General features: G+C 55.8%; 1 protein-coding gene across 5 annotated transcripts in view; it reads left to right on the forward strand.

Annotated features, from left to right (window-relative positions):
• LINGO1 (leucine rich repeat and Ig domain containing 1) overlaps positions 1-13,879 on the forward strand; it is a 190,066-nt gene that overhangs the window by 86,578 nt on the left and 89,609 nt on the right. The window contains exon 1 of one of the 5 annotated variants that reach the window (XM_082735964.1): positions 19-38. The exons of the other annotated variants lie outside the window; for them this stretch is intronic. The gene's annotated coding sequence lies outside the window, so the exon portion shown is untranslated. Of the gene's footprint in view, positions 1-18; positions 39-13,879 lie in introns of those variants that run through there. 5 annotated transcript variants of the gene reach the window in all.

Here is a 13,879-nt window from a genome sequence, read left to right on the forward strand (position 1 = left end):
TCTGGGACTGATCACTCAGCAGTGGAGTAGACGGTGAGGTGGGTGCTGGTCTGAGATGGGGTCCCTTCCTAGGAGGCGGGGAGGCCATGCTGAGGCCAGGCATGGGAAGGGGTCGTGGCGGGGGACCCTCTGGCCTGGGCGGATCTCCCTCTCAGAAATACAGCTCCAGAGACAGCTGCGGGGGCGAGTCTGAGCTGGTTGAGGTCTGACATCTGCCTTGCTTCCGTTCTGAGATCTAACCCGGGGAGGAGCCGGTGCCCGAGAGGGGAAGGGAGCAAGAGAAAAAAAAAATGACTTGCTTTACTTAATTATGACTGATTGTGACAGCTTGCATCTTTAGTCTGAAAAGTATCTATGGGGTAAGGACTGGTTTTCTCAATCGGGATCATTATGTTAATTAAAATGCTTTCTTTATAGCAGTTCTGATTAATAAAAACAGTTCCACTGCTCTCTTTAAACACTCTAACCTTCTGTGCACGGGGAAGGAGGTCCTTTCTCAGCAATTTATGGCTCTTCACACAGATTCCAAGAGGCGACCTGCTGCCGGGGGTGGCCCGGTGGCGGGCACTGCGCTCACACACATGTGGGGACGGACTCAGGGAGAGAGGGCAGGTGGCTGGACGGGTCGTTACGGGTGGGGATGGGATGGGGCACCACGCTGCTGAGTCTGCTGGAGAATAGAAATACCACTTATTTCTCTAATTGCTGTTTATTTGCTTTGGAAAGCATGGGGATAATTAACGAGCTCCCAATTAAGAAAAATTACATGTGGGGTAAAGGGGGTGCCCGGGCCGGAAGTGGTTCTGGGGTTGAAGGATGAGCTGGGGGTCGCCCCCACCCTGCGTCTGATGGGTGGAGGATCGGGACAGGCAGGGGCGGGGTGGGGTGAGGAGGAAGGGCCCCTGGGGAGGAAAAAGGGGGGGGAGTCCCTGGTAAAGTCGAGATGGTTGTTATTGTGTAGGGCTGGGAGGTACAGCGGCAGGGGGACCGAGGGAGGGAAGGCAGGTAGGAAGGGGGGAGGATGTGGTGACACCGGTCTCCTACTCCCAGGGAAGTGGAACTAGGGTATGTGAGCTGGGGCCGTGATGCCAGAAACTGGGAGTTCTGGGACAGGCTCCTCTGCTGACTCTGAGTCTCCCTGTCGCTCAGCCTTGACTCCTCATCTCTGGCTAGGCCCAAGGTTCTGAATGGGGGCTAGAGGCAGAATCCACCCCATAGATGTGGGCACGCGGGAGTGTTTGGGAGAGTGTGAGTGTGTGACTGTGTGCAAGTACGTGTGAGTGAATATGTTCTTATGTGCGTGTGTTTCCATGTGTATGTGAGTGTGAGAATATGAGAGCTATTTGTGTGTTTATGTGTCTAAGTGTGTATGTATCGGTGAGACTTTGGGTGTGGATCTGGATACACGTCTGTGTATGAGAGAGTGTGTTTCCCAGCTCTAGGGTGCGGTAGAATTTACAGTCCATAGATTTTGGAGAGACTGGGAAGTTTGACATGAAAACCAGGCTTTGGGTGTCTCTGGAAAAGTCAGAAGCCAGACTCTGCGCCCCACCAGCAGCACCAGGTGGAGAGGAGCAGCGGCTGACCCCGCTGACCCGCTGATCTTGCCTTCCCGCCCCCTCCCCTTTTATATTCCAGCCTGACTTAGGGGTGTCTGAGTTTTCAACCCTGGTCTCAGAGAGGCGCGCCATGACTCTGGGGTCTGCCAGGGCCCGTGAGGGTTGGCAGGATGGTCTTGCATGGAGAAGGGCGTTTAGGCCCCACAGAAGGTGGGGGACATCTCAGCTTCTCTCCTTCACCCCCAGCTCAGTCCTGGCCTCTCTTGCTGCCAAAAATAAGGAAATAAGCTGCGGGGCTTCCTCTCTATTGTGTGGCCTAGTTGAGGAAGATGTGTTTGCAGTTGGGGGGGCCTGTGTAGCCCGCAGAGTACGTGGGGCCGGGGGTGAGGACTATAGTCACACAGCCTGGGGCCAGGGTCGGGGAAGGCACAGAACCCAGGCCCCCTCCCTGCTGAGGGTTATGAGGGCGGCCAAGGCAGAGGGGCTGAGGCAGAGGGGTCCCTGCTTGCAGAGGAAGTGCCACTAGTGACCCCTTAGGCTCCTGGCCCTTTCTCATGAGAACTGTGTAGACCAGCTCCTGGCTCTCACCTTTGAGGCCTGCTCTCAGGGCCCAGAGGCTTACTGTGTACATGGGTGTGGGTGCTCACACATGTACGTTTACACACGTATACATCCGTGCAAGTGTTGACAGCCGCTGTGCATACCCATGGACACATGTGGGCATGTGTTCACACATACACACGTGTGTATGAAGGGCACCTGGGTACACGCGTCCATGCCTGTGAGTATGTGTACATGTGTGTGCCTGGGGCGCAGCCCCACCCCTCTGTCTTCACACATGTGTGTCTTCCCATGTAGGTCTGTGCATGCGGCTGACGGATGTGGTGAGGCCCTTGCCTAGGCCCTGGAAGACAGTGGCTTTCTGGTCAGGTGGTGACAAGTTGGAGGCATGAGCCACAGTTCCCACTAGGAGCTGGCATCGGGGGAGATGGCACCCTGTCTCCAGGGGCTGGGGAGAGGCCCTGGATCCCACTGGTTCACCAGGCCCTGAGCCCTTGTAGGGTGGGTGAGAGCATGGGCTACCCATCGTGTTCTATGACTCTGTTGCCCAGATGTGCTGAGGACTGGAGCAGACATGGTGCCCTCCCCTCTGGGCTGGGGGTGGGCCCTTCCCCATGCTGCAGAAGCAAGCCTAGGGGTGCAATTGGGACTGGGCGGGGTTGAGGAGGATCTGGGTCCCCCTCCCACGTAGAGCAACCTGGGCCTGGGCACCGAAGGAGCTGCCCCCACCCCAGGCATCCAGGGCTGCCTCTTCCTCTTGCCACCAACATGATGGCTAAGGAAGAAGCCCCCAAGCTCTCTGGCCCGTCTGCCTCCCTTCCCCACCCCTCTACCCCCCTTTATCCTACAGACCCGGGGGCTGTGCTTATGGCCCTCTATCAGGAGGGAAGGGTTTGCAAAGCCAGAGCAGTTGGGAGCCCTAAGGCGCGTTGTGCTAATGGTGAGGTTTCAGGCACCTGTGTGACGCTGGGGGGCACTTCTGGGCAGGAACACCTCCTGGCCTCACGAGACCCAGCTGACTCTCGAGTGTCAGCGGAGGCCCCATGGGCTGCCCGGGACCTGGGCCTGCCACTCCCACCTCAGCCTGCCTAGGGGGCTGCCCCCCCCATCTCACCTCCACTGTATTTACGTGTCTGTTTTATGATTTCAATTTTTAATGCCTCTGCTCTTTGAAGACGCTTAATGCTTTCGAGTGGAACATTTCCTTCCAGGACCTGAGCGCAGATTGAGGACAGAGCAATAAATCAACTAATAACTGGAACCTCATTTTCTGCTCCACGGCAGAGTTAACCCCTGCCTCACTGCGCTCCTCTCCAGGCGGCTTTGGTGGCCACACAGGGGGGCTGGCATCTGGGAAGTCAGGGTGCTGAGGGGGGCTGTCACCCCTCTTCCCCCGCTGCTGCCCTCTCTGTCACTTCTCCTGGCTCTCTTTTCTCCTTGCCTTTCTTTCCCATCTTTCTCTTCCTCTTTGCTTATTTCCATCCTGCTCAAAGCAAGTTGAAATAGAGGAAATGACTGGAATTGGGGATTATGGGGTGGGGGGGCCTGGGGATGGTGTGAGAAGGCATTTGTCAGGCATGGCCTGGGCCTGGATGTGGGCCTGGTTTTGGCCATACCAGCTATGTGATCTAGGGGGTGTCCAGTACCCCCCGAGTCACCAGGTTATCCCCTATGCAAAGGGAGCTACCACAGGGACGGACCAGCTGTGGTGGGCAGCACTTCACGTGCCTTCTACTCCCCTGCCCATGGTGACTTGGGGAGAGGAGACTGGATAGACCCTCGGGCAGTGGGACCGGGAGAAGGGCCTCTTAGCTTCTTTTGTGTGCATGAATCCTTGTGTGTCCGCTAATGCCTGCCTGGGCCTGTGTGTGTGTGTGCGTGCGCGCGTGTGTGTGCGTGTGTGAGCATCTCTTCTTGCATTTTGGCCTCCGGGATCATGAAGCACCATGACCATACCTCTGGGGTGACTCCTGACCATCTGTAGGACTTGTGAAAGGGCCCACAGTGGGAAACTGTGTCTGAATTGACAAGCTGAGGGATACAGGTCCAGATTAGGAGCACTGACTCTGGGACCACACTGCCTGGGTGCCAATCTGGCTTTGCCATTTATTATTGCCATGTGTTCTTGGATAAGTCACTTAACCCTATCTGAGCCTCAGTTTCCCCATCTGTAAAACAGAGATAAGAAGAGAGCCTCCCTGGGGCCCCTGGATGGTGCAGAGTTTAAGCATCCAACTCTTGGTTTTGACTCAGGTTGTGATCTCATGGTTGTGAGATCGAGCCCCGTGTCCAGCTCTGTGCTCACCGTGGCATCTGCTTTAGACTCTCTCTTCCTCTCCCTCTGCCCTCACCTGAAATAAATAAATAAAGCTTAAAAAAAAAACCCAAACCAGAATAGTGCCTCTCTCATTACTTTTTTGTACAGATTAAATGAGTTGCCTATAAGGTGCTTGGTACATAGTAAGTGCAATGTAAGTGTTTGTTGTCATTATTGTAAGACACCCACACTCCCACACAGCACGTTCCCCTCCCCAAACCTACTGATCATGAGAAACCAGAGGGGCAGCAGTCATGTGTGCCCAAACCCATCAGCCTCCAGCCCCAGGTGTGCACCACAGCCTGGAAGTGAGAAGGAGGCCAGTGTTTATCAGAGCAGCCAGGGGTGGCTTCCTGGAGGAGATGGCACCAGCACTAGGCCTCAGATGATGAGGAGGGTAGACCTGGGCACCTGTTGGGTAAGGGCAGGAAGGATGTTTGGAGAGCACCAAGGTCCAGATGGAGGTGTTTACATTGATTTAGAGGGAAGTAGGGAGGGGACAGACTAATGTTCAGTAGGCACCTACTATATGCATTTTGTATGTGTTAACTCTCTGTGGAGGTGAAGACACTGTATCTGAGCACTAACGTGTGACTTGGCCAGGGTCACCCAAGCTGCCAGCGGCAGAGATGAGATTGGAACATGTGTCCGTTTGACCCTGAAGCTGTATTCTGCCCATGGCCCGAGTCCCAGCCCTGTAAGCCTGGAGAAGGGCAGCCATTCCAAAACCCCCTACAATGTCCCTTTCTCCTGGGCTCCTGGTGATGGGCGCTTACTACCTTTTGGGGTGGTTCAGGCCATTTTCATATGATTCTACTCCTTCCAACAATGATACACAGGTTCAGCCAAAATCTCGTTGCCAAAACACAGCCCTGTGACGCCCCTACCCCCTTAGCCGTGCCCTGTCTGGTCCTGATGCTACCTGGTGGGCTAACGCTGAGTAGGCCACACCGTTTCCTCCCAGCATCCCCCAGATGTGTGGCGGGAATGGAAGGTGCTCCCGGGTGTGAGCCGCGGCTGCGTGCCGGCCTCGATGCGGGACCCCGCCGCATCCCACAGGTGACGTGACCTATAGATAGAGTAGGCTGGGTCAAGCTCCGGTGCTCAGCCCTGGGAGTTCTGCGTCCCAGAGAGCCAGGCCCTTGCGTGGCATCCAGGATGATCCAGAAAAGCGTTTAGCCCTGAGTCTTCGGTTTCCAGAGTATTTAAGCAAATGACTCTGCTAGGTTATAATTTTAGCACATTACGGCTGATGTCTTCTCGGGTCCATAAAACAGCAAACTTTTATCACTGGAAGCAGCTCCCAGCAAGACGTGGGAAACTCTCATGTCGTCGAGTCATCTGGGTATCAGTTACTGTTTGGGGGAGAGTGGAGTGTGTGGGTATTTATAGACGCATGCACGTCCCCCGTGCACAGGCGAGCCAGCCTCCGTGGGGAGTGTGTGTGTGTGGGGGGGATGCTGCTGGGGAGGAGACCAGGGAGCTCTTGTTCCTTCATGCAACAAGCTTTATTGAGCACCTACTGTGTGCTGGGTGCTGACTGTGCAGGCTACCTGAGGCTGGTAGGAAAGGCGGACATCAGTAAAATAAGAGTTAACAGGGAATTCGAAATTGCTAATGGTGCAGTGATGGGATGGATGGGGTCACCCGTGAGATGAGGCCCAGCCCTCTCTCAGGTGAGGGAGCACCTGAGGGAGGGTGCTGAATGAGGAAGAGGAGATTTTGTGGCAGGGGAGGGACCCCAAATGAATGCATTTGCCAGGGACTCTGGGGCTGTGGGGAGGACCAGAGATGTTTTCTAAGGGGCGGTGACCCACTACTGGTGGGTTAAACAGGGCATCAGCCAGGGTGACTGATAGGATTTCTGCTTTTGGAAGATCTCGCTGGCTGCTGCAGGAGGGGCCAGAAGGGGGAACAGGGTAAGGTAGAAGTCTTGGAGGCCAGGGCCAAAATGGTAACCATGGTGACAGAGAGAGCGGAAGATGATTCTAGACCCATGATGGAGTCAGAACTGGGGCTAGGGGGAGGGTGGGGAAGGAGGCAAGGAGGAACCCCTGGTTCTTGGCTTGAGCCACCCTGTTTTTCAAGAAGGGGAGGACCAGTGGAGGTTTGGGACTGGGAGACAGGCAGAAGTCTGTGGCCACTTCCTGGAGCAGAGGGGGAGGGTTGAGCCGGGGACAGAGGGGACAGAGATCTGGGAGTCAGCTGCTATCAGCAGCCTTTACAGACACAGTGCAGAGTGCCCGGGAAGAGGAGTGGGGGCGGGGGGAGGGAGAGGCCAAGCACTTGTGTGTGGGAGTGCACACTGTGTGCGCAGGTCAGCGTAGCTTTGTGTAAGCAGCACCGCACTCAGGACACAGGACTGTTCCATCACGCGGGGTGCCTGTGGCGCCATATACCCCTCTGCCCCGCCACCACCCCTCCCAGGGCTCTTGCTGCTTGGTTCTCTATCTCTGTAGCTGTGTTACTTCGAGAGTAACACAGGCCTAGGCCCTGAGCTCGCTGGCCTGGAGAATCAGGAGGGAGAAGGAGCCAGCACTGGAGGCTGATGGGGCGTGTCTGGGGAGATGGAGGAGTGCCGGGGGGTGGTGGGGTCTCAGAAGCCAAAAGTGAGGGTGGGCACAGTGGACACACAGATGCCGCCCTGCAGCAGACAACATGGGGGCCGTGGGGGGGGCTGGGGCGAGATGGGTATTGGGACAGGTGAATGGAATCCACTTCACAGAGGGCCGAGGAGAGTGGGAGGAGCGGGAAGGGAGAGAGGACGTCGTCGACTCTTCTTGGAAATTTGGGGAGGAGGAGAATAAACAGGAAGGTGACTGGTGGCAGGAGAGTCCCAGGAAACCACTGAGGGAGGCACAGGCATGTCCCAGATGCCCTCCGCCCGCCGCCCTGGGTGGGGGAGGCTTGTGCAACTCTAGCGCAGGATGGAACCAGCTCCTCAACGCTGGGGTGAGGCTCAGACCTTACTGGGATTTCCCAGTTGTACAAGCGCTTGTGTGTGGGTGTGCACGCTGTGTGTACGCAGGGCAGCATAGCTTTGTGTAAGCAGCACCGCACTCAGGACGCAGGACTGTTCCATCACGCGGGGTGCCTGTGGGGCCATACACCCCTCTGCCCTGCAACCACCCCTCCCAGGGCTCCTGCTGCTTGGTTCTCTATCTCTGTAGCTGTGTTACTTCAAGAGTATTACATAAATGGAATCACACCGTGCAGAACCTTCTGAGATGGGAGTTTCTTTAAACTCAGCACAAGGAAAGGCGCGGATTTTTAAAGATGGGAGGTACCAAAACACCATTGTTTGCCAGTGGAAAGGATGATGGATCCAGGAGAGAAGGCAAGATGGACAGTGCCCAAAGATAAGCCAAAATCCTGGGGCCGGATGATGGGTTCAGAGTCTGAGTGGAACAGCTCAGCTTTGATAGGCAGCATGACCCCTTCCGAGGCAGGAAGTGGGGGGGATCCTCTGCTGCGGGCAGCAGCAGGCGGGGTTCTAGAATCTGCAGTGGGAGTCTGCTTTCTCGGGGAGGGCAGACAGAGGTGTCCATTGACAGGGACCAGTCAGGTAGGGGTGGGAGGTATGGGGCTGGTGGAAAAAGTACGACAGTGCCCTCTCAGGGAGCAGGGTAGTGAGTGCGCCAGGGCTGGAGCTGGAGGTCTGAGTTTCCACTCATGAAGGGCGAAACCTCCTTGCTGTGCTCTTTTGCCAGCCACAGATGTGAAGTGGGTGTCCATTGGATTCATCCAGATTGGGGTTTATGAAAGGGTTGCTGAGGGAGAGATAGGACAGTGGTTTGCGGGAGGCATTACAGTGATGGACTGCAGACCCCAAGTGAGGCAAAGGGAGTGGGGACAGAAGAGCAGGGATGAGACGGGGCAGGTGTGACGGTCTCAGTGCAGTAAGGAATTACAGCCAGAGGGCTCAGGGGAGGCAGTGAGGGGGCTGGAGGGTTGGTGCCTGACCCAGAGCTGCAGCAGAGATGAGGGGCAGGCTGTGGCCTGATAGGGAGGCTGTGGGGGATGGAGGCCCAAGGTCACTAGAGGCCAGAGGTGAGAAACAGTGAGCCTCGGCACTGGTCATCCCTACCATGGTGAAGCCACCTTAAGGATGACAAGTCTTGGTCAGAGTGCAGAGGGAGACAGGACGTTTCTGTGGATGGGGAGAGGTGGCCAGAAAGTTGGAAGGAAGAGAGGAGGGGACGATAACTTGATGGGGTAGGCACTAAAGGGGCAAGAAAGAAAATTCTAGGTGGGAAGATTTGGGGCTGGGGTCTAGAAGGGGCTCAGAAGAGCCAGTATATGTCAGCCTGCTCTGGCCTAGCAGAAACCATCTACAAAGTATCACTGTGTACCCAGCCCTCAGATGGAAAAACAGAGGCCCAGAGAGGTAAAACAAATTTCAGAAATGGCCAGAGCTTGGTCAAGGCCTGCTTGAAAGTCAGTGGAATAGGGAAGAAGACAGGTTCTGGACTAGCATGTTGCCTGGGTTTGTTACTGCTTCTTCCACCCAGAGGCTGTTTTTTACATCTTTCTGGGCCTTTCTGAAATGGAGCTATTAATAGTACACACTTCAGAGGTGGCCCCGAGAATTGAATGAGTTAATGTATCCATCTTGTGAATCCCTGGGCTGACCATTTTTACATATAGGGAAAATGAGAGCCAGAGAGAGGAATTGATGTGTCTAAGCCCCAGTGGTCCCCAACCTCCCTGCCAGGGCCCATCCCGCTGCCCCAGGGGCATCCACCCACATCATGACCACCCCCCCACCTTCCCCAGAACACATGCCTCTGTCCAGCGTCATCCTGGGTGCTCCAGTAGACCCACGGAGGAAGCAGGGTGAGGATCTCATTCCCATTTGACAGATGGGGAAACCAAGGACAAGATGCTGTCTTCACTCCCTTCGTCTCCCAGAGAGCCAAGGGAGGATAGAATCTTGATTCTGTCAGCCAGTCTTCACCGTGGGGAGCACAGAGATGACACAGAGGCTGCTCCTGTCTCTGTGCCACAGTCTCTTAGGGGAGACAGGACAACATAATGAGCAAAGGTGGTAACATTAAAAAATGGAACACAGGTCAAGGGACCATTGCTCAAGGAGATGGATCTCAGAGAAGGAAAGAGAAGTCTGGTGACCCTGGTGGTGAAGGAGGTGGGTTTTGAAGGGCGATGTGAGCTTCGCAAACTGGAGGCGGGAGAGAAGGGCACCAGAGGGACGAGGGAGGGGAGCTGTGTGAGCAAAGACCCAGAGAGGGGCTGGAGAGGAGGTGTCCATCTAGAGCAGAAGAGGCGGGAAGACAAGGCTGCGTGGGCTGGCTCCTGAGACATCTCAGTCTTCTTCGAAGACGGGTGAACCAGATGACCTGGAGGCTTGGGAACAGATGCCAATGCTGGGAAAATGGCCAGTGGATCCTCTGTGGCCCAGCATGTCTGCAGCAGGGGACCTGTAGGCAGAGGGTAGGGGGGATGGGCCCCAGGGTGTGACCTGCCAGCTGCCATGTGACCTTGAGCCAGCAAACTCTGCAAATGGGGCTCTCGCGGTGCCCCTTGCTCCCTCCCAGGGGACTGGCAGGGTGTCACAGCCGTGTGAAGTCTTCTTCAGCCAAGCAGGAGCCAGTGCTGGGAGGGATGGGTTGGAGGTGAAGGCTTTCAGCTCTCTGGCAGAGATGCCCAGCAGAAACCCAAGGCGCATCGGAAAGCAGTTTCAGGAGAACCTTTGATTTAGGGAACAAGGTTTTGGCAACAAACTGCGATGAGAGAGCAGAGGCAGCCCGCCATGCAGTGAAACCGAGCGCTGTCAGCCTCATTAATCTGATGCCTCCTTGTTCAAAGCCGCACCTAATTAGAAGGAGCCACGACTCTGCACCAGCTGGGTGGCCCGTTGTTCCCACTGGACAAGTCACACCAGGTGACTTCAAAGTGCGCTCCTCTGCGTTCCTCTGCCGAGTAGTGCCGATTAACCAGCATTTAGAGTCGACTGCCCTGGCTAGCAAGCTTGGCTGCACGCATGCCCAGTTGGTGCCAGAGCTGGGGGCCTCCACTCAGTTTGCTAGCCCCTGGCGGGGGGAGGGACAGGGGTGTCAGGCACAGGTAGCCTTTCCTCACAGGGCCCAGAGGCCTGGAAGGAGCCAGAGAAGGCAGAGGAGCCATTGATCTCTTTTGGTCATGCTCTCTCCTCCCCTTCTTCCCCTTCTAGGTAGGGTTCCTTTTGAGAGGGTCTAGGAAAGGGCCTCGGATGCCCAACCAGAGGTAACATTTAGTCTGAGGACACCCTGTAGGGTCTCTCTGGGTGGTCTTATCTGCCGGGATTGTGAGTCCCCAAGGAGATATAGGGTCCTGCCTTCCCCTGGTTTTGACCCCCATCCTCAACTGTGCCCAGGGCTCTGCACACAGCACGTGCTCAGTAAGCATCCGTCAGCCAGTGTAACATCTGTCCCAGCGGTGACTGGGACTGCACCAGTCCCAGTGACTGCACCCGGCACACACATCAGAGGCCACATGTCAGTGGTGTCCTTTGGAAGTATCCAGTTGGAATTGAGAAAGGCTCTCAGCATTGACGGCACTTTCAGTATGGAACAGCTGGAGACAGGTAGACTGGACTTTTGTCTGCCTTCCAGGATGGAGGACTCGCTGCTGTTGAGGCTAGAGACCAGGAAGGTGCAGGAGGCAGACCCAGGACAGGGAGCCTGAGAGAACCCCAGACTGGCAGTCAGGATTCCAGGATCCCAGGCCTGCTGTTGTCGCTCACTGGCCCCCTTGTGCAGGTTGTCTGCCTTCTGTGGGCCTCAGTTTCCAAATCTGTGGGTTGGGAATGATTGCTCCATCTTGTCCAGTTTCTTGGACGTCATACAGTGAGGTCAGATGGACTAAGTACAGAATTGCTCCCAGGAGCTGTCCAGGGTACTGGAGGGGGGACTACCTCACTCCCAGCTTTGCTTGCACACTTCTGGAGGTGGGGCCGTCTCCACCTTTTGAGGATGCCTTTTCCACTGCTGGCTAGTTGTCCTTGTTAGAATGGCCGTGCTATTAACTTCCTGGGGCTGCTGGAACAAATGACCGCAGACCTGCTGCCTCAGAACGACAGGAATACACCCTCTCATGGTTCTGGAGGCTGAACGTATGAGATGGAGGTGTGGGTGGGGTCATGCTCCCTCTGAAGGCTCTGGAGGAGGAACCTTCTTGCCTCTTCCAGCTTCCCATGGTTGCTGGCATTCTTTGGTGTTCCTTGGCTCACAGATGCATCACGCCAATCTCTGCCTTCGTCTTCACATGACATTCTTCTGTGTGTGCGTCTGTGTCCAAATTTACCTCTTTTTGTAAAGACACCAGTTGTTGGATTTGAATCCACCCAAATCCGGTATGACCTCGTCTTAACTAGATACCTCTATAATTACTAATTACATTTCCAAGTAAAGTCACAGTCTGGAGTTCCAGGTGGACATAAATTGGTGGTGGTGGTGGCGGGCTGGAGGGACACTGTTCAACCGGGTACATTCATCTTCCTTCCCCTGAGCCCAGATGTCCATCCTGTGACTTCATCCTGCAGGCTCTCCCTCTGTCCAGCCCCCACTCTATCAGCCTCCCATGCCCCAACTGGGTTCCAGCCTCGCTGTGCCCTTGTCTGCTCTTCGGGGCACACCGGCTTGCTGGTATCGCAGACACTTATCTGGCCAAGGGCCTGTCTTCCCTCCTGGGCTTGGGAGTCTTTCCTATTCTTCTCACCTTTTAGGTTTGGGACTCCCAGGGCTGCACTCTGGGACTGAGCCCCAGTCCCACCAATTACCAGCCGCCTTGATGTGTAACACTATAAACCCCTTCACCTCATTATAGGGAATTTCTTTTGAATGGCCTTTAAAAACCATCTCATTACATAGGAAGAACTGTAATTACCTTGCTCAAGATGGGGGCTCTGGACGAGCTGGTGCCTGGAGCTGTCAAAACAGCGGGACAGGGTTCACGACTGGCTAGTCTGGCCAGGAAGCTGAGCTCCTGCTCTCCCCCATTTCATCCTCTTGGACCCTTTGTCTCCCGGGATCTGGGTACCCTCCTCTCTCTCGGTGGCCCCAGGAAGTCAAAGCCTTCCACAGAAAGAGCAGAGTTGCCGAGGGCCCTAGGCTTGGATTGGTGCTCATGCTGTGATGGTCAGAACCATCCCCCCCACCCCCCACCCCCGGTATTGTCAGGGACTGTCCAGTCTCTTCCCAAGCCCACCCTCCTGGAGCCTGGTAGAGCTTGCCTGGTGGTCACAGAAAATCACAGAAGTGGGAGACCCTCTAAGTCAATAGGTGCAGCCCCTGCCCTCACCCCTTGCCCAGCAAAACTCCCCGCCCCCAAGCAGCCTCCTGAGAAGGGACCCCAGCCCATCTTCCTGGGATCGTCTTCCTGGAATCAAGGCTTCTGTCCGAACTGTTTGCAGGATTTCCTTTGTGTCTGGCTGCAACTCCTGTAGTCTCAGTGCTCACCTGATGCCGAGCTCCTCTCTTCCTGGCTATGTGACCTTGGCAGGTCACATGACCTTTCTGAGGCAGTTTTCTCACGTGCAAAGTGAGTGGGATTGTTTCTTCTTCAAGGGTTGGGGTGAGCACAGGCTGTGGCCATGTGTGGGGGATGCCTGATGTTGGGCACAGAGTGGGAAGCAAACCCATGCTGCTGCCCTTGCCCCAGAAGAGGCTAAGAACAGCTCGGTGTCCCTCAGAGGCCCTGAGTAGGAGTGGTTTTCCTTCCCTGTGCTCCTCCCCCCTCCCCTGCCCGGGGAGTTAGGTGTGTGTTTTGGCGGGTGTTTACAGGGATGATTGCTTCCCTTTTTCTTGATCCCCTTCCCAGCTCTGTTAAGGCCAGAGCTGTGGGTACAGCAGGGCCCCATGCCCAAGCCTTACCCTTGAGGTTGTCAGCACGTGTCAGGGGAGCTGTAGAGGGAGAAATGAGGGCCTCAGGGTGTCCCTCGGTGGAGATACCCCACATGGGGATTTATTTTTTTCCTGTCTTGACCTTTTCAGTTTTCAGTGTTCTGATAGGCTGTTGGGACTACTCTGGTCTCCACTGACTAGTTAGGTGCGCAACGGTGAGGGGCTGGCAGCATGTGGAAATGTCAGCGATGTCTGCAGAGCCTGGCAGAGTGACTCCCTTGGGACAGGGGCTACTATGCCTGTGATAGGACATCTCTGGAGAGAGAGACCTGTTTCCCCGGACCTTCGGCCTGGTGGTCAGGGGCTGGGGGGAGTGTGTGTGTGACAAGGCCTCTGGGAGGGAAGACAGGGCAGTTGGAGCATAGTACCGGCCTGTCCCACACCTTCCCTGCCGCTGCACCGCTCCCCAGCCCCATCAGCACAGACACCTTCCTAGGAAGCATGCTCCTTGGGTCTTCACTCCCTCCCAGTCTGGTCTAGGTGGCTCCACTTGTGCCCCCCTCAGCCCTGGATGGCCATAACCAAGCGCATGTCCCCTCTCC

Source organism: Mustela nivalis, assembly GCF_964662115.1.
Source record: "Mustela nivalis genome assembly, chromosome: 6".
Taxonomy (NCBI): Eukaryota; Metazoa; Chordata; class Mammalia; order Carnivora; family Mustelidae; genus Mustela; species Mustela nivalis.